This window comes from Bos mutus, chromosome 17, assembly GCF_027580195.1.
Source record: "Bos mutus isolate GX-2022 chromosome 17, NWIPB_WYAK_1.1, whole genome shotgun sequence".
Lineage (NCBI taxonomy): Eukaryota > Metazoa > Chordata > Mammalia > Artiodactyla > Bovidae > Bos > Bos mutus.
The window spans coordinates 59,724,143-59,750,858 of NC_091633.1; the positions used below are offsets into that span (position 1 = coordinate 59,724,143).

A 26,716-nucleotide genomic window follows, 5' to 3' on the forward strand; every position below is an offset into this window, starting at 1 on the left:
AAATGAGGATGATTTCATGAATTTTAAACATGCTGTAACTCTGTTTCAGTGCAATATTCCAGTGTATAACAGCCGTCTGCCACTGCTCCCAGCATACCCAGTCTTAGGGCTGTGCCGAGTTGGTTGGAATGGGGATTAACACGTCCATAATCAATTCTTACGTCATTCAACTGGTTGTGCAGAGCAGAAAAATGTCCTCTGTGTCAACCTGAACTTCTGTGGCAAGCAGTCTAGAAAATCTAAGCCTTTGATTATTGAAATTTGGGGATTTTCCAGAAATCCCTCTATTATTGACTGCTATTTTTAATTTCACTGTGGCCAGAGAGCAAATTTTGCATGAGTTGAATCCATATAAATGAGTTGAGACGTATTTTTGCCTGGAGCATGGTCTGCTTCGGTATATGTTCTGTGTGCACGAATATGGTATATATCTCCATTTACCTAGATCTCCTTTCATTTCAGCAATGCTTTGTACTTTCAGAGTAGAGTTCTCACCTTTCATTGAATTTATTCCTAGGTATTTATAATACTGTTATAAATGGTACATTTAAAATTTTCATTTTCTAATTGCAGCTTGCTATCATAGAGAAATATTGATTTTTCATATACTGATCTTTTACCCTATGAGCTCACTAATTTCAATGATAAATTCTAGTAGATTCCAAAGATAATCTACATGGGCAATTTGTTAATTTAAAGACAATTACTTAATTTAATCTATTAATCAAAAGGCAATTAATAGTTTAAGAATTAGACTTTTTATATAGACCATTATCTTTATACCTTCTATTATTTTAGTTATTTTTCATCTACTATACCATCTAGACCTCTGAAAGTGAAGTCGCTCAGTTGTGCCTGACTCTTTGCGACCCCATGGACAGTAGCCTGCACCAAGCTCCTCCGTACGTGGGATTTTCAAGGCAAGAGTACTGGAGTGAGTTGCCATTTCCTTCTCCAGGGAATCTTCCCAACCCAGGGAATCTTCCCAACCCAGGGATCTAACCCAGGTCTCTCACATTGTAGACAGACGCTTTACTGTCTGAGCCACCAGGGAAGTCCCTAGACCTCTGAAATACAGCCAAATAGAAGTGGTAAGAGCAGACAGTCTCACCATCTTCCTCATAGAAGTGACTAATTGACCACTAAACACGATAGTAGCTATTGGTCTTACAGTACCTATACATGTCTTCATAACATAAACTCTGTTCTATTTTCTGATTGTTTTTGTCATTAATTGGAAATACATCAAAAATTATTTTTATTTATTGAGATATCACAGAATTTTTTCTCTTTTATGAATGTTGTTAAATTACATTGTTTGATTAAATATTAGGCCAACCTTGCATTTTTGGAAAAACTCCAGTTGACCATTGTATCTTTTTCTATATTGCTGTGGCACCCCACTCCAGCACTCTTGCCTGGAAAATCCCATGGATGGAGGAGCCTGGTGGGCTGCAGTCCATGGGGTCACGAAGAGTCGGACATGACTGAGTGACTTCCCTTTCACTTTTCACTTTCCTGCATTGGAGAAGGAAATGGCAACCCACTCCAGTGTTCTTGCCTGGAGAATCCTAGAGATGGTGGAGCCTGGTTGGCTGCCGTCTATGGGGTTGCACAGAGTCGGACATGACTGAAGCAACTTAGCAGCAGCAGCAGCAGTGTCCAATTTACTAGTATTTTGAATAGGATTTTTGCACTTATGTTTATAGATGTGATGGTGGTCTGTGATTATTTTCTTCTAATGTTGACTTAGATATTTCTATCAGGGTTATCCAGTTATTATAACATTTATTGGTAGTATTTTCTCCTCTCTTTTCTCAGAGAGTTCATGCAAGATTGACATTATGTGCTCCTTAAATGTTGAGAGAATTTACCAGTGAAGTCACCTGGGCCTGGAGTTTTCTTTTCTTTTTTTTTATCTTTCTTTTTATTTTTTTAATTTTATTTTATTTTTAAACTTTACATAATTGTATTAGTTTTGCCAAATATCAAAATGAATCCGCCACAGGTATACATGTGTTCCCCATCCTGAACCCTCCTCCCTCCTCCCTCCCCATACCATCCCTCTGGGTCGTCCCAGTGCACTAGCCCCAAGCATCCAGTATCGTGTATCGAACCTGGACTGGCAACTCGTTTCTTACATGATATTTTACATGTTTCAATGTCATTCTCCCAAATCTTCCCACCCTCTCCCTCTCCCACAGAGTCCATAAGACTGTTCTATACATCAGTGTCTCTTTTGCTGTCTCGTACACCGGGTTATTGTTACCATCTTTCTAAATTCCATATATATGCGTTAGTATACTGTATTTATGTTTTTCCTTCTGGCTTACTTCACTCTGTATAATAGGAGTTTTCTTTGTAAAGTGGTTTTTGGTCATGAATTCAGACTCTGTAGTAAATGTACAACTACTCCGATTTTCTATTTCTTCTTGGTTTTGGTAGATTTTGTTTTCCAAGGAATTTGTTCATTTATTCTAAGTTATCAAATCTTATTGATCTAAATTTGTTTATAATATTCTCCTTTTAAGATTTGAATTAGAATTTTTTGACCTCAGTACTACTGATGGAAACAGTGACAGACTTTATGTTCTTGGGTTTCAGCATCACTGCAGATGGTGACTGCAGCCATGAAATTAAAAGATGCTTACTCCTTGGAAGAAAAGCTATGACAAAACAAGACAGCATATTAAAAAGCAGAGATATCACTTTGCCAACAAAGATCCATATAGAAAGCTATGGTTTTTCTAGTAGTCACGTACAGACATGAGAGTCAGGCCATAAAGAAGGCTCAGTGCTGAAGAACTGACGCCTTTGAACTGTGGTGTTGGAAAAGACTTTTGAGAGTCCCTTGGATTGCAAGGAGATCAAACCAGTCAATTCTAAAGGAAATCAACCTTGAATATTCATTAGAAGGACTGATGCTAAAGCTCCAATTCTTTGGCCATCTGATGCGAACAGCCACTGGGAAAGATTGAGGGCAGGAGAAGGGAGCGACAGAGAATGAGATGGTTGGATGCCATCACCAACTCAATAGACATGAGTTGGAGCAAACTTGGAAAGATAATGAAAGACAGGGAAGGTGGCGTGCTGTAGTCCATGGGGTCAGACATGACTGAGCCACTGAACAACAACTATTGATATTTGGGGCAAGAAAACTCTAGTGGGAGACCATTCCATACGTTGCAGAATGTTTAGCAGTATCCTGACTTTTCCCTGAGGGATGCTGATAGTGAGAAAACCAAAAATGTCTCTCAGTTCAGTTCAGTCTCTTAGTCATGTCCGACTCTTTGCAACCCCATGAATTGCAGCACGCCAAGCCTCCCTGTCCATCACCTACTCCTGGAGTTCACTCAAACTCATGTCCATCAAGTCAGTGATGCCATCCAGCCATCTCATCCTCTGTCGTCCCCTTCTCCTCCTGCCCCCAATCCCTCCCAGCATCAGAGTCTTTTCCAGTGAGTCAACTATTCACATCAGGTAGCCAAAGTACTGGAGTTTCAGCTTTAGCATCATTCCTTCCAAAGAAATCCCAGGGCTGATCTCCTTCAGAATGGACTGGTTGGATCTCCTTGCAGGCCAAGGGACTCTCAAGAGTCTTCTCCAACACCACAGTTCAAAAGCATCGATTCTTCGGCACTCAGCTTTCTTCACAGTCCAACTCTCACATCCATACATGACCACTGGAAAAACCATAGCCTTGACTAGACGGACCTTTGTTGGCAAAGTAATGTCTCTGCTTTTGAATATGCTATCTAGGTTGGTCATAACTTTCCTTCCAAGGAGTAAGTGTCTTTTAATTTCATGGCTGCAGTCACCATCTGTAGTGATTTTGGAGCCCAGAAAAATAAAGTCTGACACTGTTTCCATCATTTCCGCATCTATTTGCCATTAAGTGATGGGACCAGATGCCATGATCTTCATTTTCTGAATGTTGAGCTTTAAGCCAACTTTTTCACTCTCCTCTTTCACTTTCATCAAGAGGCTCTTTAGTTTCCTCTTCACTTTCTGCCATAAGGGTGGCGTCATCTGCATATCTGAGGTTATTGATATTTCTCCGGCAATCTTGATTCCAGCTTGTGCTTCTTCCAGCCCAGCATTTCTCATGATGTACTCTGCATAGAAGTTAAATAAGCAGGGTGACAATACACAGCCTTGACGTCCTTCTTTTCCTATTTGGAACCGGTCTGTTGTTCCATGTCCAGTTCTAACTGTTGCTCCTGACCTTCATATAGGTTTCTCAAGAGGCAGGTCAGGTGGTCTGCTATTCCCATCTCTTTCAGAATTTCCCACAGTTTGTTCTGCCAAATGTTCCTTGGGGACCAACAGCTCTGGGTGAGAATCAGTGTTTTAACATCGATAGGATCTTTAGTGATCTTTCACTCCGTGTATTGGTAATTTGTCTCTTTATTTTTTGTTAGAAGCTTTGTGTGGTGTACTAAACAAACCAGGTTCTGCCCTAGATTTGGCCCATGGATCATTTTGCTGACCTTGACTTAGAACATTAACTCTTTTGTAATGGTGGTGATTGATGGTTTAGTCGCTAAGTCGTCTGACTCTTTATGACCCCATAGACTGTAGCCCACCAGGCTCCTCTGTCCATGAGAATTTTCCAAGCAAGAATACTGAAGCGGGTTGCCATTTCCCTTCTCCAGGGAATATAATTTTTCCCTCTAAAGATACTTTATCTGTCTTATAAATGCTATGTGGTGTTGATGGATATTAGCCAATTAATGGCTATGGAGAGTACTGTTTATCTATGTAGATAACACATGGGCATTATTAGTCCAACAAAACTGCTTACAAATGGATTTTGGGTTCTATGAGAGACAAGCAAAGAACAATATTAATATGACAATATAATAAAATTTAATCACATAGATATACTCTCACAACTAGTTGATATAAATTCCTATAATTTGGCAATATTGTTTTTGCTCTTCTAGCTAGAAAAGCCAGTCTGCAACATCCAAGAATGTTTACCAGGATGAAAAAACAATGATTTTACAGGACCTTATGGAGTATTGATTTGCTGCCACCTGCTGGGAGGTAGATATGGGTTTCCAGCATCTTTAAAAGGTGAGAATGATGACCTTAGAAGTTGTAAAACTTTGCTTATCCCATAAAATGAAACATAATATATGTACCTTTAGGCTTGGAAGAAGTCAATAACTCTAGGATAAATTAACTACACGTAAGGAAAATATGATATGTATAAAAATGAAAGTATTATTTTCCATTTAAGAGAAATTAGATGGCATATTTACATTTACCATGAAATGATATATAATAGTTCCTGAAAACGGTGAGTTCCTCAGGTACTGATTGTGGATTTGTGTAAAGGTAATTAATCACTTGACTGGGGCTTATGGAGAAGCTTAATATCTGAAGAACCACTGCCAAATGAAGATTATAAAAAATAAAACTAAGTCTAATGACAACATTGATTGTGATGGGCAACAAAATAATAGCCCCTCAAAACCATCCACGCCCTAATTCTCAGTGCCTAGAGGGTGAAGCCTTGAGCCCAGGGAGCAGAACCAAGAGCCACGTAATGGAGACTGCAGATTGGAGTTTGTAATTGTCTGGGCTTGTGACTCCTTGCTTCCATTTTCTCCCTTTTTGAAAGGTAATGGTTATCACTGCTCTCTGGACCTCCTCTACGTTATTCTGAGAGCAGAGAACTTGTTCTCTAGTTTCACAGGTCTACATTGGAAAGGGACTTTCGCCCCAGCATGGATTATACTCACTTATACCTTTGATGTAGATGATACTTGGGATTTTTGACATTTAGATGAGATGCTTTAATGGGTTGAAAATCTGGGGGACTTAAAAAGGGGGTGAATCGATCTTGCATGTGAATGGACATGAATCTTTGGGAGCCAGAGGGTGGACTGGGACAAGCAGAACAGCCCCTCCCAGAGAGGTCCATACTCCAATCACCAGAATCTGTGAATAAATTACCTTATGAGAAAAAGTGACTTCGCAGATATGATCAAGCTTAAGAACCCTGAGATGGAGAGATGATCTGGGTGGCCCTAATTTGATCACCCAAATCTTTAAAGTTCTTTGACCAGTGAAATCTTTGACCAATGTTACTAGCTTTGAGGATGGAAGAAAGAGGCCAAAGCCAGGGGATGTTGCTGCTGCTGCTGCTACTAAGTCGCTTCAGTCATGTCCGACTCTCTGTGACCCCAGAGACGGCAGCCCACCAGTCTCCCCCGTCCCTGGGATTCTCCAGGCAAGAACACTGGAGTGGGTTGCCATTTCCTTCTCCAATGCGTGAAAATGAAAGTGAAGTCGCTCAGTTGTGTCTGACCCCTAGCGACCCCATGGACTGCAGCCTACCAGGCTCCTCCATCCATGGGATTTTCCAGGCAAGAGTACTGGAGTGGGGTGCTATTGCCTCTAGAATCAGGGAAGATCAAAGCAGCAGCTTCTCCCTAGAGCCTCCAGAAAAGAAGCAGTCAGCTGATGCCTTGATCTCACCCCAGAGAGACCTGTATTGGACTTTAGACCTGCAGAATGTTAAGATAATGTATTTGTGTTCTTTTAAAGCACCAAGTTTATGGTAATTATCTTACAACAGCAATAGAAAATGAATCCGGTAATAACAGCTAACATGCTATGCTCTTGCATTACAGCACTACATCCATCTAACTCTCTTCAGAAAGGAAGCTAAAGCTCATCTGAAATTATATTAGGAAATCTGGCCTTGGTTACCTCTCTGATGTCATCTCCTACTACTCTCCCTCTTGCTTCTATTATCCATTCACTCTAGTCTCCTTACTATTCTTTAACTATGCCAAGCAAGCCAGTCCCTATTTTTAGTATGTGCTTTCCTTAGATATGGAGAAGGCAATGGCACCCTACTCCAGTACTCTTGCCTGGAAAATCCCATGGATGGAGGAGGCTGGAAGGCTGCAGTCCATGGGGTCTTGGAGAGTTGGACACGACTGAGCGACTTCACTTTCACTTTTCACTTTCACGCATTGGAGAAGGAAATGGCAACCCACTCCAGTGTTCTTGCCTGGAGAATCCCAGGGACTGGGGAGCCTGTTGGGTTGCCGTCTACGGGGTCGAACAGAGTCGGACACGACTGAAGTGACTTCACTTCACTTCGTTAGATATCCACAAGTCACCCCTCACTTTCTCAGGTCTCTTCTCCAACGTCACCTTCTCAGCGAGGTCTTCTTTTTCACCCTATATATGCCCACACTTACCTGGTACTCTGTAGTCCCTAATTATTCTATAATACATAGCAATTACAATCATTTTATTTGTATTGGAATGTTGATTCTGTTTTTTTTTTCTTGCTCCCTAAATATAAACTCTATGTGAGCAGGGGCTTTATCTATGTTGAGGAGAGTTGTATCTTCAGAACCTAATATAGTGCCTGGCACACAGTAGTCACTCAATAAATATTTGTAGGCATAAAGGAACATTTTTAAAACTATTGACAGATTACAAGAATTCATTTATGGTAAAATTTTTATGCAGAATACACGGCATAAAGCGGGGCAGATAATACACATTAACATTGCTTTGGTTGGCAATTAATGGACCTCAGTGTACAGATGCAATATCATGCCTTGAAGAATGAGATTATTTCTCAAATGACTTCCTATATATAATACTTAAATATGGTACACCTTTCACAAGGTCAGATTATAAGAAAACTACTATACAAATGAGGGCTTCCCTGGTAGTTCAGCTGGTAAAGAATCTACCTGCAATGCAGGAGACCCTGGTTCAATTCCTGGGTTAAGAAGATCCCCTGGAGAAGGGATGGACTACCCACTCCAGTATTCTTGGGCTTCCCTGGTGGCTCAGAAGGTCCGCCTGCAGTGCAGGAGATGTGGGTTCAATCTCTGGGTTGGGAAGATTCCCTGGAGGAGGGAGGGCATGGCAACCCACTCCAGTATTCTTGCCTGGAGAATCCCCATGGACAAAGGAGCCTGCAGGCTACAGTCCATGGGGTGGCAAAGAGTCGGAAACGACTGAGCAACTAAGCACAGCACAGTATATAAATGAATTTTGCATTTTCTTATAAACATAACCAGTGCATTTTTAAAAGGTAAGTGCTAGCTATACTTTTTCCCAACTTTTTAAGTGTTAAAAAAAAATTTCAAACCTATAGAAAATTTGAAAGAACCACAATAATTAACATAATGCCATATTTTCTCTCAGGGCTTCCCTAGTGGCTCAAATGGTAAACAATCGGCTTGCAATTTGGGAGACAAGAGTTTGATCCCTGGGTCCGGAAGGTCCCCTGGGGAAGTAATGGCTACCCACTCCAGTATTCATGCCTGGAGAATTCCATGGACAGAGGAGCTTGGCGGGCTAGTGACTAAAAAAATCCATACTCCTATCCAAATTACAGTTGCCCACTAATGCAGACAAGTACTCTGTCTTGCTTATCTTTCATGATACTGACATTATTGAAAAGTCCAAACAAATCACATTCTGAATTAAACTGTTTCTTCACAGATTCAAGCTGTGTTTCTAAATGTTAGAACATTAGAACAGATTCTAAATGCTCTGACAAGAATGCTACACCACCGTACTTCCAATAATTTGTGTTTTACTCAGTATCGATGCTAGAGGTTTTTTTTTTTCCATGAAGCAATTATTAACTTTTTGCAAAGTACTAATGTTCCATGGAATATGCTTCAGGGAACACTTAGGTAAGGGGGAAAAAAAGTGAAATTCACTAACATGTTTTAGAGTTTGAAGTGAAAAAGCAGGTAAGGATTAAAAATCATTTTTAAATTACAAACTCCATTTCCTTAGGATATGCAAACTGAGCTTTCATAAAGTTTTCCAAAACCCACCACAAAACACTGTTCTAATGCTCAGCTCCTGGCTTAAAGGAAGAAGCTTCTCCCAGATTCTATCATTATGTTATTCAGGAGCTAAGATCTAAAACCAGATTTGTCTGCTTACATGTTCTTTCCAGCAGCCTCTCTCCCTCAGCCTTCAGTTCTAGTTTCTGTAATTGACTTTTCTTGGATCTACAATTACTCTGGGATAAAAGTGGCTGTCTTTTAGTCTAAATAAGAATAATAAAGATGATAAGGAAGACTTAATTCATTTTTTATTGTTCCATATTCAGTAAGAATCAACAAATAACAGAGGAAGGTCTAATCCCTCCCACAGGCATGCAATTATGCAAATCATATGCGGGGGCCTGGGATTTCGGCTCCAGACACTAATTGTAATATTATAATTAGGAACCTATTTACGACTATTTTTATTCACTGTAATTTGATCCCTGCTATTGCCTAATGATTGTCTTTACTACATTACAGCAAACATATGGGAGATACCAATATTTCCTAAAAGTCCTAGAACTCAAGCTCAGGTTTTACTAGTCTTCCTCGTGAAAGTGAAAAGTGAAAGCCACTCAGTCGTATCCGACTCTTTGGGACCCCATGGACTATACAGCCCATGCAATTCTCCAGGCCAGAATACTGGAGTGGGTAGCCTTTCCTTTCTCCAGAGGATCTTCCCAACCTAGGGATCAAACCCAGGTCTTCTGCACTGCGGGCGGATTCTTTACCAGCTGAGCCACAAGGGAAGCTCACTCTTCCTGGTAGCTCAGTGCTAAAGACCCACCTGGCAACGGCAGAAACCAGAAGGAGAGACCAAAGGGAGAAACCAGACCAGAAGGCAGAAACCAGGAGTTCAATCTCTGGGCAGCGAAGATCCCCTGGGGAAGGGAATGGCAGCCCACTCCAGTATTCTTGCCTGGGACATCCCATGGACAGAGGAGCCTGACAGGCTACAGTCCATGGGGTTCCAGAGTCCACTACGACTTAGCTACTAAACAATAACAACAACAACAACAACAACGGATCTAACAGGTTTCCAAAAAACTTAGTTACTATTCTGACTCCCAGTGAAGTCGCAAATAGTAAGCATGTTCGTTTTCACCCCCACTTCAGGCGAGAGCCTTCCCTCTTCGGGTGACTTTCTGGCGGCGGTGAGCGTGGGTCCTTGGTTTTGGTACAAATTAGGAAAGAGTAATCAGTACAAATGGGTAACTTTTAAGAGAAAACACTGCGAGCCCTTCAGCTGTTACAAACCACACCATGCTTTAAAAACTCGAGTTGTATTTCAACTGAACACTGAGCATTCACTCCCACAGGTTGGAAATTGTTTGCCGAGCTTTAGTTCCCTTAATTTCACCAGATTATCAAACGACCCATGTCTCACCCTCCACCCATATAGTTATTTTTTTAATTAGAGGATAATTGCTTTACAATATTGTCTTGGCCTCTGACATACATCAATATGAATCAGCCATAGGTATATATATGTGGGGAACATATGTACACCCATATACTTTTAAGCTTCCAGGAAGCGTTAGGAAAAGGTTGCGGCTGGGACTGCCGCTGGCTGCGCGGACCCGGACCGGACTCGAGCTCCATCTCCCCGGCTTCGCGAAGCGCCGAGGCCGGGAGAGGAAGGATTTTACTCTCCGCCTTTGGAGCTGTTGTGAACCGACAGGAGGGCAAAAGCTATCCCTAAAGACCGTCAACCGCCCTTCTCTGCTGAACTTCTCAGACAGATGTCCGGCGCCCCGGGCGTCGCCCCGCAGGCCTCCCCACCCTCGAGAACGCCGCCAGGCCCTCAGGCTCCCTGGACCGCCGTCCCACACCGGAATCCCGCGGCCACGCCCGCCGGGACCCAGGCCACGCCCCACGCCACCGCCCACCCCCGGGTCGCTCCCCCCGGCCCCAACACCCGGCAATGGGCGCTGCGCCTGCGCGCGGGAGAGCGCGGGGGCGGGACGAAGCGGCTCGCCGGAAGGGGCGGGGCAGGAGGGTGCTGCACTTTTACGGCTGCGGGCGGGTGAGTACGGGGCGGGGGTTGCGCGCCGCGTCCCGATTGGGGCCAGGCTCGTGCCTCAGGCCGCCGGGGGCTCAGCTCTGCGTCTGGGGCGCCCCCTGGGGAATTCGGGGAAGGGACTGTGATTGAGTTCTATGATGATGGGGGTGCGGGAAACGTGGAACGAGTAAGCGTCGGCAAAATGGATTCACAGGGAAGGTTGGTTGGTTTTCTCCTGAAAAAGGAGATTCTCTGTGAACAGCGTGTTACATTTTTCATTATTTTGGACAAGCTTGTGATTTTACCCTTGTGCCGCAGTAAGACAGTTTTCATAAGGTGGCTCGTAGTTTGCCGCTGGTAAATGGTTAACTAGACGGTGGCCTGTAAAAAGGCACTGTAGTTCAGTGTAGCAACTACCCAAGCGGGAGGTTAAACCTCGTCTTTAACGGAATAAAAATCAGTAAATAAAAATAGGGCTTAGACGGGAAGTCGCAGGAAGTCGCAGACAGCATCAAGTTTCGGTGAAATACTGTGCCGGGCGTAGCCTAGGTCTCTTCCAGCAGACGTACTGTGTTCAAGTAATTTGTGTTTATCATTATGAAAGATAAATACAAATTGTTATTATGAAAGACAGTCTAAGCCAAAATGGCATGAAATTTTTTAATTACCTTGAGAGTTGTGCCCTAATATACTTTGGAAAACAAACACTACTTGGTAGAAAATCAGGAGTTTCCCAAAAGCCTGTGTACATTTCTACTTGTTTGGGAGGTCTATAATGTCCAGAATGTTCTTTTGTGTAGTGAAAACCCGTATCGTTTTGTGCTCAAGGTAATGAAAACCAGGACAGTTCAGTTCCTTTAAGGGCTGTGTTCTATTAGGAGAGCCAAAAAAAAAAAAAGTTGCAAAAGAAATGTAAGTTACGGTTTGAGATATTTGAAGACGTCTAAAAACCTATATTTGGCATGGAAAGAGCTGGTGAGTGCTGGAAACATGTGCCCCTCCACTGATTGTTGCCATGTGGGAATGTGGGTCCCTCATGCACAGATCTGACTTTCCCCATCACAGGCCAAAAATCTCTATCTTTGTAATATTTCTTGATTTTTATTGTTAATTGGCAACCAATCTTTTATGCACTCACATACCCTCTATGGCCAGGAACAGCCAGTTTGTGACATCTGCAGATTATCACCTGAGTACTCAGAAATAATTGGAATTAAGAGAGGAAAAAGTTCCTGCAAACTGTGTCAGGAAGGGATTTAAGAAAACAGTGGGATTTAAGCTGGGTTGAAACGGAGAGGTGTCATGGAGGAGAAGAAGGTAACCAATGACGACTTCCCTGTTGGTCTAGTGGCTAGGACTCTGCATTCCCAATGTAGGGGTCCCCGGGTTCAATCCCTTGATGGGGGAACTAAGATCTCAGAACTAAAGATTCTGCATGCTGCAAGAATAAATGTGAAGCAGCTAAGTAAATAAATATTTAAAGAAAGAAAAGAGAATGTAACCAGTGAGTAAAATCTCAGTTGGAAGGTGAATAGCAGGTTTGGAAGATCGTAAGTAAACTCTCCTTAGGAGAAGTCTGAGAAGGCAGGTACGGTAAATGGAGGAAAACTGGTTTGGGAGACCCTTCAATACTAGACTAGACTTTATCCTCAGGCGCTGGTTCTCAAATTTGAAGTTACATCATAATCACCTGGCAGGTTTGTGAGAGAGTGGCAGGCATGGCCCCCACCTCCAGAGTTCTTGCTTCAGAAGTTCTGGGGTGGGGCTTGAGAATTTCCCTCTTGTCCATTCTCAGTTGCTGGAGTTGCTGTTGGTCTGGGGACCACACTGAGAACTACTGTCCTAGCATGGGGGAAACTATTGGAGGAATTTGAGGTGGATTAGCAAGGAGATCACATTCATGGTTCAGTATAAGTCTTGCTGCGTCTTCCAAGATGGAGGATGGGGAAGGGAGGAAAGAGAAGGAAAGAAGGTTCCTTACAGTTGGTTAACACCTGTTGGTGCCAGGCCCTCTCATGTACACAGTTTCATTTCATAGTCTGACTCTGGTGTGTAAGTCTTAATATTTTCATATGGAGAGTAGTAGAGATTGCCCAGGTACTATAGCTAGTCTCAGAGCCCCTTAAGACCAGTTCAGATTTGAGCTAGGGTAATAGCAGTGGAAATGAATCAAAACATTGGCTGGTGATAGAATTTAGAAAAATCGAGACTTAGCCAGGAGATTGATACCTTAAAGTAGAAGTTGGGAAATCAGTCCTAACTGGAAGAGTAATATAAAAGGTAAAGTGGACAGAGAACTTTAGAATATTCCCTGTGTGAGTTCAGCACATGTTCTGTATTACTCTTCTATAACAATGACCTAGTTAAAAGTTGCATATTTAAAAAGCCATTCTGTTCTATCCAGATTTTCTGAAAATTATTTGAAAAGGAGAAAGTAAAGCCTCCACTGGGGGTGGTAGTGGTGATTTAGTCGCTAAGTCGGGTCCAACTTGCGACCCCACGAACTGAGCCCTCCAGGCTCCTCTGTCCATGGAATTCTCGAGGCAAGAATACTGGAGTGGGTTGCCATTTCTTTCTCCAGGGGATCTTCTCAACCCAGGGATCGAACCTGGGTCTCCTGCATGGGGGTGGTGGGAGATGGTAAACAGATGGATGGCATCTGACAGCCTAGCTTCACATTAAAAGTAACTGGCTTGGAGAAATGGAAACATGTGGTGTAACACCACTTTGCCTGTATGAACTGTTGTGCTGCAGACACTGACCTAATGTATTGATTTTGGAAATCCTCTCTGCTGTTTCTTGCCAGAGTAGTTATTGAAATTAAGCATATTCATTGGATCAATTTCAAGACAAATATTCCAAGTCAGAGTGGCTGCTGCCGAACACATTTTTAATGAAGGAAAACATCCATATATTGAAATCAGACTTTAAGAAGGAAGTCCTAAAAATATATTTATACAGTGAAATCTAGAAAAATTTAAGTTTTCAAACATCAGTCAACTAAGTAATCAACATAATGGAGTTATACATACAAAATTATAGCATACATTCATTCATTTATTCTGTGACTGATAAACTATGTTGTGGATCCAGTGATAACTGAGTCTAGGAAGACTGACACTATTTAAAAAATGGTCACAAAATGATGTGATCAGCATCGTAATGCTGATTTCAAGAGTTAGAAATGGTGACTGAAGGAGTGTAGAAAGGAGGCCACAGAAATGTTTTTAGAGGAGACCCTTTTAAGTTGATCTTGAAGGCTGAGGAGGAATTTGTGAGGTGATTAAGACATTCCAAGTAGAAGGGACATCAAGGACAATGGCCACGATGTATAAAAGACTGAGTCTTTCTGGGACCTTCGTGCAGATCAGGATAGTTATAGCAATATGATAAGAGTGGAGGAGGGGGATGAATTCACTTGGAAAGGTGGATAAGAGCACTCATAAAGAATATGAAACTTATTTAATGACTGTCCTGGCTGGATTATAAACGTCATGTTAGGAGCCATGTTGGATCCGTATACCAATGAATGCTAAGGCCTTAACAGAGCTCCTAGGATATAACAGAGCTCCGTAGACTCTTAGTAAATAGTTGCTCAATGAATGAATGGCTAAATCACAGGGGAGAAAAAATTTAACAAATAATACACAAGGAACTTTTAAAGTATTTTAAGCATTTTAAAGTATTTTAAGTAGAGTGATGTAGTCAGTTTTACATTTTATGAGGATAAGTGGTAGTATGGAAGATGAATTAATAATGGCCATAGTTAGCAGTCATTCTAATGGGTGTGGGGTGGTATCTCATTGTAGTTTTAAATTGCATTGTCTTTATGATTGATTATGGTGAATATCTTTTCATGTGCATATTAATCATTTGTGTATCTTCCTGGAGAACTGTCTGTTCAAGCCCTTGGCACATTTTTGATTTGGGTTGTTTCTGTTGCTGAGTTTCAGAAGTTCTTTATATATTCTGGATATTAATCTCGTGTCGGGTATATGATTTGCAAGTATTTTCTCCCATCCTGTGGGTTGCTTTTTACTCTGTTGACATTGTCTTTTGATGCACAATTTTTTTAAATTTCCATAAAGACAAGTTTGTTAAAAATACTGGCCATAGCAATGGCTATAATAGGTTGTGCCCATTGGTAGATTATGATCTTCATTTTAAGAAAAACTTGAAAAGTATTAGCATATAGCACATGCAATAGGGATAAAAAATGTTCTGTGAAGCTCGTTTCAGGTATATGTCTGTGTATTGACTGGTGTAAGTGTATTTCTTTCTATGAACTTCTGTCAGAGTTTGAAAGCCATTATAGTAGAGAAATCTGGGCGTGATGGTAAGAGAATGGAATGGATGTAAAAGATATTTAGAGGAAAACAAGTGTGAAACCACGCACCTGCTGTCCATATGAACCCTCTTGCAGGAGAGGGGATGTACTTACCCAACCTCTTTCAGTATTTTTGCCTACTTGGTGCTTTCATTATATATTAATAAGTAGACTTTCTGGTTTATTAGGAATAGTGGTGCTTTGAGGTATCTTACTGAGTGTTGTAAGTGCTACAGAATTTCTTTTTATTTTCCTGGTGCTCAGTGTAAAGTTGTAGGATGAAACCATACTCTTAGGAATTGTGAAAATTCATTGAAACAGTTTGATTATTGGCCTGCTTCTTTGATTTCTTTCCCTAAGAAAGCAAGAAAAGGTGCTTAGATCCATGAGCAGGTGGGAAGTCCTTCTCCCTGTTGTTGCTAAGTTGTGTCGGACTGTTCTGCAACCCCGTGGACTGTAGCCGCCAGGCTCCTCTGTCCGTGGGATTTCCCAGGCAAGAATACTGGAGTGGGTTGCCATTTCCTCTTCAGTGGATCTTCCTGGACCAGGATTGAACCCAGGTCTCCTGCATTGGCAGGCAGGTTCTCTACCACTGAGCCACCTGGGCCTGCATGATTTTGCCACTGTAGTAGACTTAGTCTGTTCTGTCTGTGACATGTACATCCAGGCAGAAAGGTGCTCATGGAAGGCGGAGTCGTATTGGCGCTTTTTATAAACTGTGAGCAAGAGCCGTTATTGTGATTTATTTCTGTATTATTACTTTTGACTACACTTCATCTTCCCTGCCGCATGCGGGCTTTTTCTAGTTGCAGTGAATGGGGGCTACCCTTCATTGTGCTGCACAGGCTTCTCATCGCGGTGGCTCCTCCTTGCAGAGCACAGGCTCTATGGCTTGCAGGCTTTGGTAGTAATGGCACACAGGCTTTATTTGTTCCAAGGCATGTGGAATCTTTCGGACTAGGGATCACTGAACCCATGTGCCTTGTATTGGCAGGCGGATTCTTAACCACTGCATCAATATTGAGGGAAATCCTCTGTATTGGCTTTTAAAAAGTTTACGGACTTCTTTAAAATCCAGTTGGTTTTGTGAAATTAATGGGTTTAAGTATATTTTACATTTAGTTGTCAAGTGGAATTATTCTGTGTAGAACAAGAAAACATTAAAAATTTTAGAAATTTGGTCTGTTCTTTCGCCTAATATATTATTAGGATCTCCTACTGATAAGGTTTGTACAGAAAATGTAAATTAAGTTTTCCTTTTGGCCTAAGCCAAAGAGAAAGAGAGAAAGGAACAACACGAAGATAAACAGCCTGTGCCATAACCAGATATTATTTGGTGTTCCCTTAATGCGACATGACACCACTCCTCTTTTTATACAAGAATCTAGAGTTGATACTGTATCAGTTCAGTTCAGTCACTCAGTCGTGTCCGACTCTTTGCAACCCCATGAATCACAGCATGCCTGGCCTCCCTGTCCATCACCAACTCCCGGAATTCACCCAGACTCACATCCATCGAGTCAGTGATGCCATCCAGCCATCTCATCCTCTGTTGTCCCCTTCTCCTCCTGCCCCCAATCCCTCTCAGCATCAGAGTCTTTTCCAATGAGTCAACTCTTCGCATGAGGTGGCCGAAGTACTGGAGTTTCAGCTTTAGCATCATTCCTTCCAAAGAAATCCCAGGGCTGATGTCCTTCAGAATGGACTGGTTGGATCTCCTTGCAGTCCAAGGGACTCTCAAGAGTCTTCTCCAACACCACAGCTCAAAAGCATCAATACTTTGGCACTCAGCCTTCTTCACAGTCCAACTCTCACATCCATACGTGACCACAGGAAAAACCATAGCCTTGACTAGACGAACCTTTGTTGGCAAATAATGTCTCTGCTTTTGAATATGCTATCTAGGTTGGTCATAACTTTACTTCCAAGGAGTAAGTGTCTTAATTTCATGGCTGCAGTCACCATCTGCAGTGATTTTGGAGCTCAAAAAAATAAAGTCTGACACTGTTTCCACTGTTTCCCCATCTATTTCCCCTGAAGTGATGGGACCGGATGCCATGATCTTCGTTTTCTGAATGTTGAGCTTTAAGCCAACTTTTTCACTCTCCACTTTCACTTTCATCAAGAGGCTTTTTAGTTCCTCTTCACTTTCTGCCATAAGGGTGGTGTCATCTGCATATCTGAGGTTATCTGGCTCAATGAAATCTGTAGTTTCCCCAGATTCTGCCACTGGTTGTTAGGCATTGGTCGGTCAGCCTCGCCTTACTAGCCTCACCTGTGAAATGGACTCTCATCTGCTGTTCTCAGGCTTAGCTGAGGGAATGCCTGCTCAATAGCTCACACATGTTCAACATTCAGTAAAAGGTAGCAGCTGCTGCTCTGCCTTTCAGAAGGTCCAGAGGGTTTGGAAGCACCAAGAAAATCAGCCCTCAGGGAGAGATTTGAAAGTATAAAATTCTGGAATTATATACATGTGGATAGCTTTCTAGTTTTGGCAAAGAATGAATGACCTAAAATGTTATCCTCTTCCTGGCTCTTTCTTTTCATTTAAAGACCTTTTCAGATTTCTGTTGGCATGAAAGGGCAGGGAACTTTACAATCCCAAATTGTTATAAATCCTACGATATAAGCCATAAGCTTGTCAGATAGCTGGTATGGATTTTCTGAGAAAAACTACAAATAAATTGTTGTAAGAAATCACTATTCTAAATGTTAGAGCAAAATCTATATTCTATTGATATTTATTGTTGTTGTTCAGTCACAAGTTGTGTCCGACTCTTTGCCACCCTGGGAACATCAGGCTTCCCTGTCCTTCACTGGCTCCTGGCGTTTGCTCAAACTCATGTCCATTGAGTCAGTGATGCCATCCAACCATGTCATCCTCTGGTGCCCCCTTCTCCTCCTGCCTTCAATCTTTCCCAGCATCAGAGTCACAGTGAGTCGAATCTTGGCATCAGGTGGCCAAGAGTTGGAGCTTCAGCTTCACACCAGTCCTTCAGGGTTGATTTCCTTTAGAATTGACTGGTTTGATCTCCTTGCAGTCCAAGAGACTCTCGAGTCTTTTCCAGCATCACAGTTCAAAATCATTAATTCTTCGGTGCTCAGCCCCTTTAATGGTCCAACTCTCACATCCATACATGACTACTGGAAAAACCATAGCTTTGATTAGATGGACCTTTGTTGGCAAAGTGATGTCTCTGCTTTTTAATACTCTGTCTAGGTTTGTCTAGCTTTTCTTCCAAGGAGCAAGTGTCTTTTAATTTCATGGCTGCAGTCACCATCCACAGTGATTTTGGAGCCCAAGAAAATTAAATCTGGCATTGTTTGCATTGTTTCCCCATCTATTTGCTATAAAGTGATGGGACCAGATGCCATGATCTTAGTTTTTTGAATGTTGAGTTTTAAGCCAGCTTTTTCACTCTCCTCTCTCACCTTCATCAAGAGGCTCTTTAGTTCCTCTTCACTTTCTGCCATTAGAGTGTTGTTATCTGTATTTCTAAGGTTGTTTATACTTCTCCCAACAATCTTGATTCCAGTTTTGATTTATCCAGTCCAGCATTTAGCATGATGTACTCTGCATAGAGGGGGCTCAGTTGGTAAAGAATCTGCCTGAAGTGCAGGAGACCCGGGTTCCATTACTAGGTTGGGAAGATCCCCTGGAGAAGGAAATGGCAACCCATTCCAGTATTCTTGCCTGGAGAGTCCCATGGATAGAGGAGCCTGGCAGGCTACAGTCCCTGAGGTCACAAGAGTCGGACACGACTTAGCTATTAAACCACCACCACCACCACCACCGCTCTGCATAGAAGTTAAATAAGCAGGGTGACAATATACAGCCTTGATGTACTCCTTTCCCAATTTTGAACCAGTCCATTGTTCCATGTCCGGTTCTAACTGTTGCTTCTTGACCTGCATACAGGTTTCTCAGGAGGCAGTTAAGATGGTCTGGTAATCCCGTCTCTTTAAGAATTTTCCACAGTTTTTTGTGATCCTCACAGTCAGAGGCTTTAGCTTACTCAGTGAAGCAGAAGTAGACGTTTTTCTGGAATCCCCTTGCTCTTTCTATGATCAATGGATGTTGGCGCAAGATAAAACCTGTGCCTCATCCTTAAGGGTTCTCTTTCTCTCCCATCCACGTCTCATGTATTACCAACTCCTCCAGAATTCATCCAGCATCTAACTCCAGCCCACCTGGTCGCGGTCTCTGTTATCTCAGCTGCATTTTTGCAGTAGTTTCTTAGCTGCTCTTATCCTTTCTGTTCTTGCATCTGCATCAGATCCCTTTGATCTGAAGGGAAGTCAGATTGGGTTCTCCTCTCTCCCTTGACTTCCCTTTCACTCAAAGTTGAATTCCTTCCAGTCATCTTTCAGGCCCTGTATCTGACCCCCTCTTTGGCCTTCCCCCTTACACTTTCTTTCTTGCTCATTCACCTCCGGCCACACTGACCTTATTCCTAGCCTGTTGTCTGTTTCCCTTACGTGGATGTTAGCTTCATGGGGGCAAGAGCTATTGTCCCGTTAGATCAGTGTTGCAACCCCAGTGCTAAACCACTGCATGACATGTAGTAGGTGATCAGGTATTGAATGCATGCTTTAAGATCTTGTTTCTCTCTTTCTCTTTATATTACTTTGCTCTTTTTGAGAGCATAGGTCTGTTGGGTAAGAGATTGTCATGGTAAGAATTAATTAAAGAATTAATGTAAAAAATTTTTTTAATTAAGTTAATTAAATATTTTAAATGTAGCTTGTTCTTTGGCTCCTCCTAATGCTACCCCATCACTGTACACTGAAAACGCTTCTTACCACTTTGGGAGGCACAGAGTTACTAATACCTATTTCCCAAAGGAGCTCCTTTATTCTAAAACAATTTATGGAGAAATAAATGCCACAGAGAGTCAAAAACCTGGGTTTGAGTCCACTGGCTATGACTGTAGTCAGCTAACTCACTCTTGCTGCTGCTGCGGCTGCTGCTAAGTCGCTTCAGTCGTGTCCGACTCTGTGTGACCCCATAGATGGCAGCCCACTAGGCTCCCCCGTCCCTGGGATTCTCCAGGCAAGAACACTGGAGTGGACTGCCATTTCCTTCTCCAGTGCATGAAAGTGAAAAGGGAAAGTGAAGTCACTCAGTTGTGTCTGACTCTTAGCGACCCCATGGACTGCAGCCCACCAGGCTCCTCCATTCATGGGATTTTTTCCAGGCAAGATTTCTGGAGTGGGGTGCCATCGCCTTCTCCAAACTCACTCTTAGTTTCTGTTATTAAATGAGAATAACTATCCAGTTGTCTTCATGGAATTGTCTGGGAGAGTAAAGTGAAATAAAGTATTCGAAATGGTTCATACACTCTTGAGTGACAGGCAAGTGGGAAATGAAATAAGATCAGATTAGCATTCTTTAGAATAATTGCAGTGTGTCAGACTCCATGGCAAACTTTGAGGATCCTAACATGGAAGTTCAGTTCAGTCGCTCAGTCATGTCCCACTCTGCAACCCCATGGAGTGCAGCACGCCAAGCCTCCCTGTCCATCGCCAACTCCCGGCGTTTACCCAAATTCATGTCCATTGAGTTGGTGAGGCCATCCAACCATCTCCTTCTCTATTGTCCCCTTCTTTTCTCACTTTCAGTCTTTCCCAGCATCAGGGTTTTCTCAAATGAATCAGTTCTTCACATCAGGTGGCCAAGGATTGGAGTTTCAGCTTCAACATCAGTCCTTCCAATGAGTATTCAGGACTGATTTCCTTTAGGATGGACTGGGTGGATCTCCTTGCAGTCCAAGGGACTCTCAAGAGTCTTCTCCAACACCACAGTTCAGAAGCATCAATCCTTCGGATCTCAGCTGTCTTTATAGTCCAACTCTCACATACGTACATGACCACTGGAAAAACCAAAGCTTTGACTAGACAGACCTTTGTTGGCAAAGTAATGTCTCTGCTTTTTAATATGTTGTCTAGTTTGGTCATATCTTTTCTTCCAAGGAGCAAACATCTTTTAATTTCATGGCTGCAGTCACCATCTGCAGTGATTTTGGAGCCCCCCAGAAATAAAGTCTGTCACTGTTTGCATCGTTTCCCCATCTATTTGCCATTAAGTGATGGGACCAGATGCCATGATCTTAGTTTTCTGAATGTTGAACTTTAAGCCAGCTTTTTCACTCTCCTCTTTCACTTTCATCAAGAGGCTTTTGAGTTCCTCTTCACTTTCTACCTTAAGGGTGGTGTCATCTGCATATCTGAGGTTATTGATATTTCTCCCAGCAATCTTGATTCCAGCTTGTGCTTCTTCCAGCCCAGCATTTCTCATGATGTACTCTGCATATAAGTTAAATAAGCAGGGTGACAATATACAGCCTTGACGTACTGCTTTTCCTATTTGGAACCAGTCTGTTGTTCCATGTCCAGTTCTAACTGTTGCTTCCTGACCTGCATGCAGATTTCTCAAGAGGCAGGTCAGGTGGTCTGGTATTCCCATCTCTTGAAGAATTTTCCACAGTTTATTGTGGTCCACTATTGCATAGTCAGTGAAGCAGAGCTAGATGTTTTTCTGGAACTCTCTTGCTTTTTCCGTGATCCAGCGGATGTTGGCAATTTGATCTCTGGTTCCTTTGCCTTTTCTAAAATCAGCTTGAACATCAGGAAGTTCACGGTTCACGTATTGCTGAAGCCTGGCTTGGAGAATTTTGAGCATTACTTGATTAACATGCGAGATGAGTGCAATTGTGCAGTGGTTTGAGCATTCGTGGCATTGCCTTTCTTTGGGATTGGAATGAAAACTGACCTTTTCCAGTCCTGTGGCCACTGCTGAGTTTTCCAAATTTGTTGGCATATTGAGTGCAGCACTTTCACAGCATCATCTTTCAGGATTTGAAATAGCTCAACTGGAATTCCATCACCTCCACTAGCTTTGTTTGTAGTGATGCTTTCTAAGGCCCACTTGACTTCACATTCCAGGATGTCTGGCTCTAGGTGAGTGATCACACCATCGTGATTATCTGGGTCATGAAGATCTTTTTTGTACAGTTCTTCTGTGTATTCTTGCCACCACTTCTTAATATCTTCTGCTTCTGTTAGGTCCATACCATTTCTGTCCTTTATCGAGCCCGTCTTTGCATGAAATGTTCCCTTGGTATCTCTAATTTTCTTGAAGAGATCTCTAGTCTTTCCCATTCTGTTGTTTTCCTCTATTTCTTTGCATTGATCCCTGAGGAAGGCTTTCTTATCTCTCCTTGCTATTCTTTGGAAGTCTGCAATAAGATGCTTATATCTTTCCTTCTGTTCTTTTCACAGCTATTTGTAAGGCCTCCTCAGACAGCCATTTTGCTTTTTTGCATTTCTTTTCCACGGGGATGGTCTTGATCCCTGTCTCCTGTACAATGTCACGAACCTCCGTCCATAGTTCATCAGGCACTCTGTCTATCAGATCTAGTCCCTTAAATCTATTTCTCATTTCCACTGTATAATCATAAGGGATTTGATTTAAGTCATACCTGAATGATCTAGTGGTTTTCCCTACTTTCTTCAATTTAAATCTGAATTTGGCAATAAGGAGTTCATGATCTGAACCACAGTCAGCTCCCGGTTTTGTTTTTGCTGACTGTAATAGAGCTTCTCCATCTTTGGCTACAAAGAATATAATCAGTCTGATTTCGGTGTTGACCATCTGGTGATGTCCATGTGTAGAGTCTTCTCTTGTGTTGTTGGAAGAGGGTGTTTGTATTCTTTTGGCAAAACTCTATTAACCTTTGCCCTGCTTCATTCCGTATTCCAAGGCCAAATTTGCCTGTTACCCCAGGTGTTTCTTGACTTCCTAGTTTTGCATTCGAGTCCCCTATAATGAAAAGGACATCTTTTTTGGGTGTTAGTTCTAAAAGGTCTTGTAGGTCTTCATAGAACTGTTCAACTTCAGCTTCTTCAGCGTTACTGGTTGGGGCATAGGCTTGAATCGCCGTGATATTGAATGGTTTACCTTGGAAATGAACAGAGATCATTCTGTCATTTTTGAGATTGCATCCAAGTACTGCATTTCAGACTCTTCTGTTGACCATGATGGCTACTCCCATTTCTTCTAAGGGATTCCTGCCCACAGTAGTAGATATAATGGTCATCTGAGTTAAATTCACCCATATCAGTCCGTTTTAGTTCGCTGATTCCTAGAATGTCGACATTCACTCTTGCCATCTCTTGTTTGACCACTTCCAATTTGCCTTGATTCGTGGACCTGACATTCCAGGTTCCTGTGCAATATTGCTCTTTACAGCATCAGACCTTGCTTCTATCACCAGTCACATCCACAACTGGGCATTGTTTTTGCTTTGGCTCCATCCCTTCATTCTTTCTGGAGTTATTTCTCCACTGATGTCCAGTAGCATATTGGGCACCTACCGACTTGGGGAGTTCCTCTTTCAGTATCCTATCATTTTGCCTTTTCACACTGTTCATGGGGTTCTCAAGGCAAGAATACTGAAGTGGTTTGCCATTCCGTTCTCCAGTGGACCACATTCTGTCAGACCTCTCTATCATGACCCACCCGTCTTGGGTGGCCCCACAGGGCTTGGCTTAGTTTCACTGAGTTAGACAAGGCTGTGGTCCGTATGATTAGATTGACTAGTTTTCTGTGATTATGGTTTCAGTGTGTCTGGCCTCTGATGTCCTCTCGCAACACCTACTGTCTCAGTTGGGTTTCTCTTACCTTGGACGTGGGGTATCTCTTCACGGCTGCTCCAGCAAAGCGCAGCCACTGCTCATTACCTTGGACGAGGTCGCCCCTCCTGACCTTGAACGTGGAGTAGCTCCTCTCTGCCCTCCTGCAGCCTGGGCAGCACTAGTTCCAATATATTGGGTTGGCCAAGAAGGTCATTCATGTCTTCCTGTAACAGCTTGGAAAACCCAAACAAACTTTTTGGCCAACCCAATATATATGCCCAGTGACTGCTTCTTTGAGTTCCTCAGTCTTCTCTGATGTGGTAGAGACCAAGCTCAGCCTCTGTACAAGTATGTCCTCAGCCTGGAAGGCCTGCCTCTTCTTTCTGCAGCTTTATTTAACCTTTCAGACCCAGCCCCGGCATTGACTCCTCGGTGACTTTGAACCTTGTCCTGCCCCAGGAAAGTTCTTTTCCATGACCTGTCTGTTCTCACAGTGCGTTCTTTCTCCAAACACAGTGTTTGTAGTACTATGAGCTGTTAAAGTGCTGGGTTTAGACCATTTAGGGTAAGATAATGAGGCAGTCCAGCAAAGGAGGTGTAGTGGAGTGAATGGTGGTCTCTAAAATGATTTGTCCACGTCCTTATCTCTGGAACTGGAGAATGTGATTCTCTTTGGAAAAAGGATCTTTGCAGATATAATTAAGTTAAAGACCTTGGGATGAGACCATCTTGGATTATCTGAATGGGCCCAATTCAGTGATAAATACCCACACAGAAGAGAGACACAAAAAGTAGGCCATGTGAAGAAGGAGGCAGATATTGGAGTCTTTTAACTATGAGCTGAGGAGCCCCTGATGCCCCAGGAAGCTGGGAGGAGCAGGGAACAGTCTCCATCTAGAGCCTTCAGAGGGAGCGACGTCCTCCTAACATTTTGGTCTCTGACTTCCCACCTCCAGAACCATGAGATAGGTTTCTGTGGTTTTAATCCACAGAGTTTATGGTAATTTGTTACAGCAGCCTTTGGGTGCTAATATAGAAGTTTATAGTATGGTGACTGGAACATAATAAAATATCATTGTCACCACCATCAAAAACATTATCTTTTTTTTTTTTTCCACTGTTGTTCTTGTAACCTGGCGCGGGACATGGACGGTAGTACTGCTCAGAAGATCGCCTCGCCTGTGCGTGTCCAGTTTGGTGGTAGTGATAGTGGTTTGCATGAGAAGTGTGTTTAATGTGATCTCGGAGAGAGCTTCCAGAATAGAACCCCTCTTAACTTTTTTTTGTTTTAAATGTCTCCTTGTGTATTTCTGTGAAGGGTGGTAGTGGATGTTTTGAACTTTTGGATACATTTTTACACATTTTAAATTAAATTGTACTTTTAGAATAAGACTAATAGAAAAATGATGCGCAGTTATAGTTCTAACAATAAAAAAAATCTTAAAATGTTTCTTTTTTTCTCCTAATAAAACTGTTATTTAGTTAAAATTAATTTTCTGCTGGCCTTGAAATATAATTTAGAGAGGTACTTTAGAGCAATAAAGTAATTTATTTCATTGTGCTACATGGTACTTGAAAACCAAAAATTTCAAATAATCATGAATGGAGAGTTAAGCATTATATGTCATTTGCCTGACATAATTTTTACTAAAGTTTTATAAATTGGCATCTCAATAATAAAAGCTAATTAAGTTTATTAAGCTCTTACTCTGTGCCAAGCACTGTCCCCAGCTGCTTATATGAATTAACTCATTTTGTTCTCACAGCTTTCCTAGTCCTTGATCTGTTCTCTTAATTCGAGAGGAAGCTGAGGCGCACAGTGGTTAAGTAGCTTGCCCAAGGTCATTATTGCTTACGTGGCAGAGATGCCGAGTGGCCATGGCCCATAACCTCTGCACTCTCCTGACTCTCAGTGGACCCTGTCAGCCTTCATTGGCTAATACAGTCGAGCAGAATATTAGTAAATCTAAGTAACACACCCTTGTCCAGTTCCATAGTCGTGCCGACTTTAGTGTGCTTACCCACAGAGATTCTAATTCTTGCGGCTGGGGTATGTAGTTTTAAAAGCACCCAAGTGGTTCTTTCCATACTTTGAGATGCACTGGATCAGGTTCCAGAAAGCCCACAGTTCATTTCCCACACAGGCTTGTGTTGGTGGGTGTGGTGGTTTGTGTGGAATGTTAGACTATTCTTGGCGTCTGTCTGTGTTCCAGGTAAGTCTGTTGAATACATGCTGTGCTGTGCTCAGTCACTCAGTTGTGTCCCACTCTTTGTGACCCCATGGACTGTAGCCCACCAGGCTTCTCTGGCCATGGGATTCTCCGGGCACAAGCACTGGAGTGGGTTGCCATGCCCTCCTCCAGGGGATCTTCCCAACCCAAGAATCAAACCAGGGTCTCCTGCATTGCAGGTGGATTCTTTACCAGCTGAGCTACCAGGGAAGCCCATTTGAATACGTACATGGATCTAACCTTATGCCTCAATGCCTGTATTACTAGGCACTTTCCTTTTGTGGAGATGAATAACAAAGGGATTTTTTTTTTTTAACCTATTGAATGAGTTTCAAAATAGGGTATATTCAATCTGAGGAAATTGTTATGATAAATAAAAGGTTTGTAGACAGAAGAAAATAACATTATGTAAAGTTTCTATCCTAATGGGTTGTGGTTTTTTTGGGGGGAGGGAGTTGGTTTGGTTTTTGTTTAAAAGAAAATTTTAATGTGCTGTGCACTTCACAGCAGAGCAACAGTTTCATGGTTTGGGTTACTCTGAATATTAACCCTGGACAAGGTGGGAGTCTTCGCTCTTAAGTTTGGGAAGAAACTTTTATGCCTTTGTACTATCAAAATCCCTGATTCTGTGTGTTTTGGAATCTAGGGAGGACACTAAGCTTGCCACTTCACCATTTAATATCTTAGT

General features: G+C 42.3%; 1 protein-coding gene across 4 annotated transcripts in view; it reads left to right on the forward strand.

The window, feature by feature from the left end:
- Positions 1–10,801: 10,801 nt before the first annotated feature.
- Positions 10,802–26,716, forward strand: part of MMAA (metabolism of cobalamin associated A) — a 28,800-nt gene continuing 12,885 nt past the window's right edge. For 2 of the 4 annotated variants that reach the window (XM_070386609.1, XM_070386610.1), the window contains exon 1: positions 10,895–11,052. The gene's annotated coding sequence lies outside the window, so the exon portion shown is untranslated. Of the gene's footprint in view, positions 10,858–10,894; positions 11,053–26,716 lie in introns of those variants that run through there. The other 2 variants (XM_070386608.1, XM_070386607.1) reach the window with 2 other exon arrangements.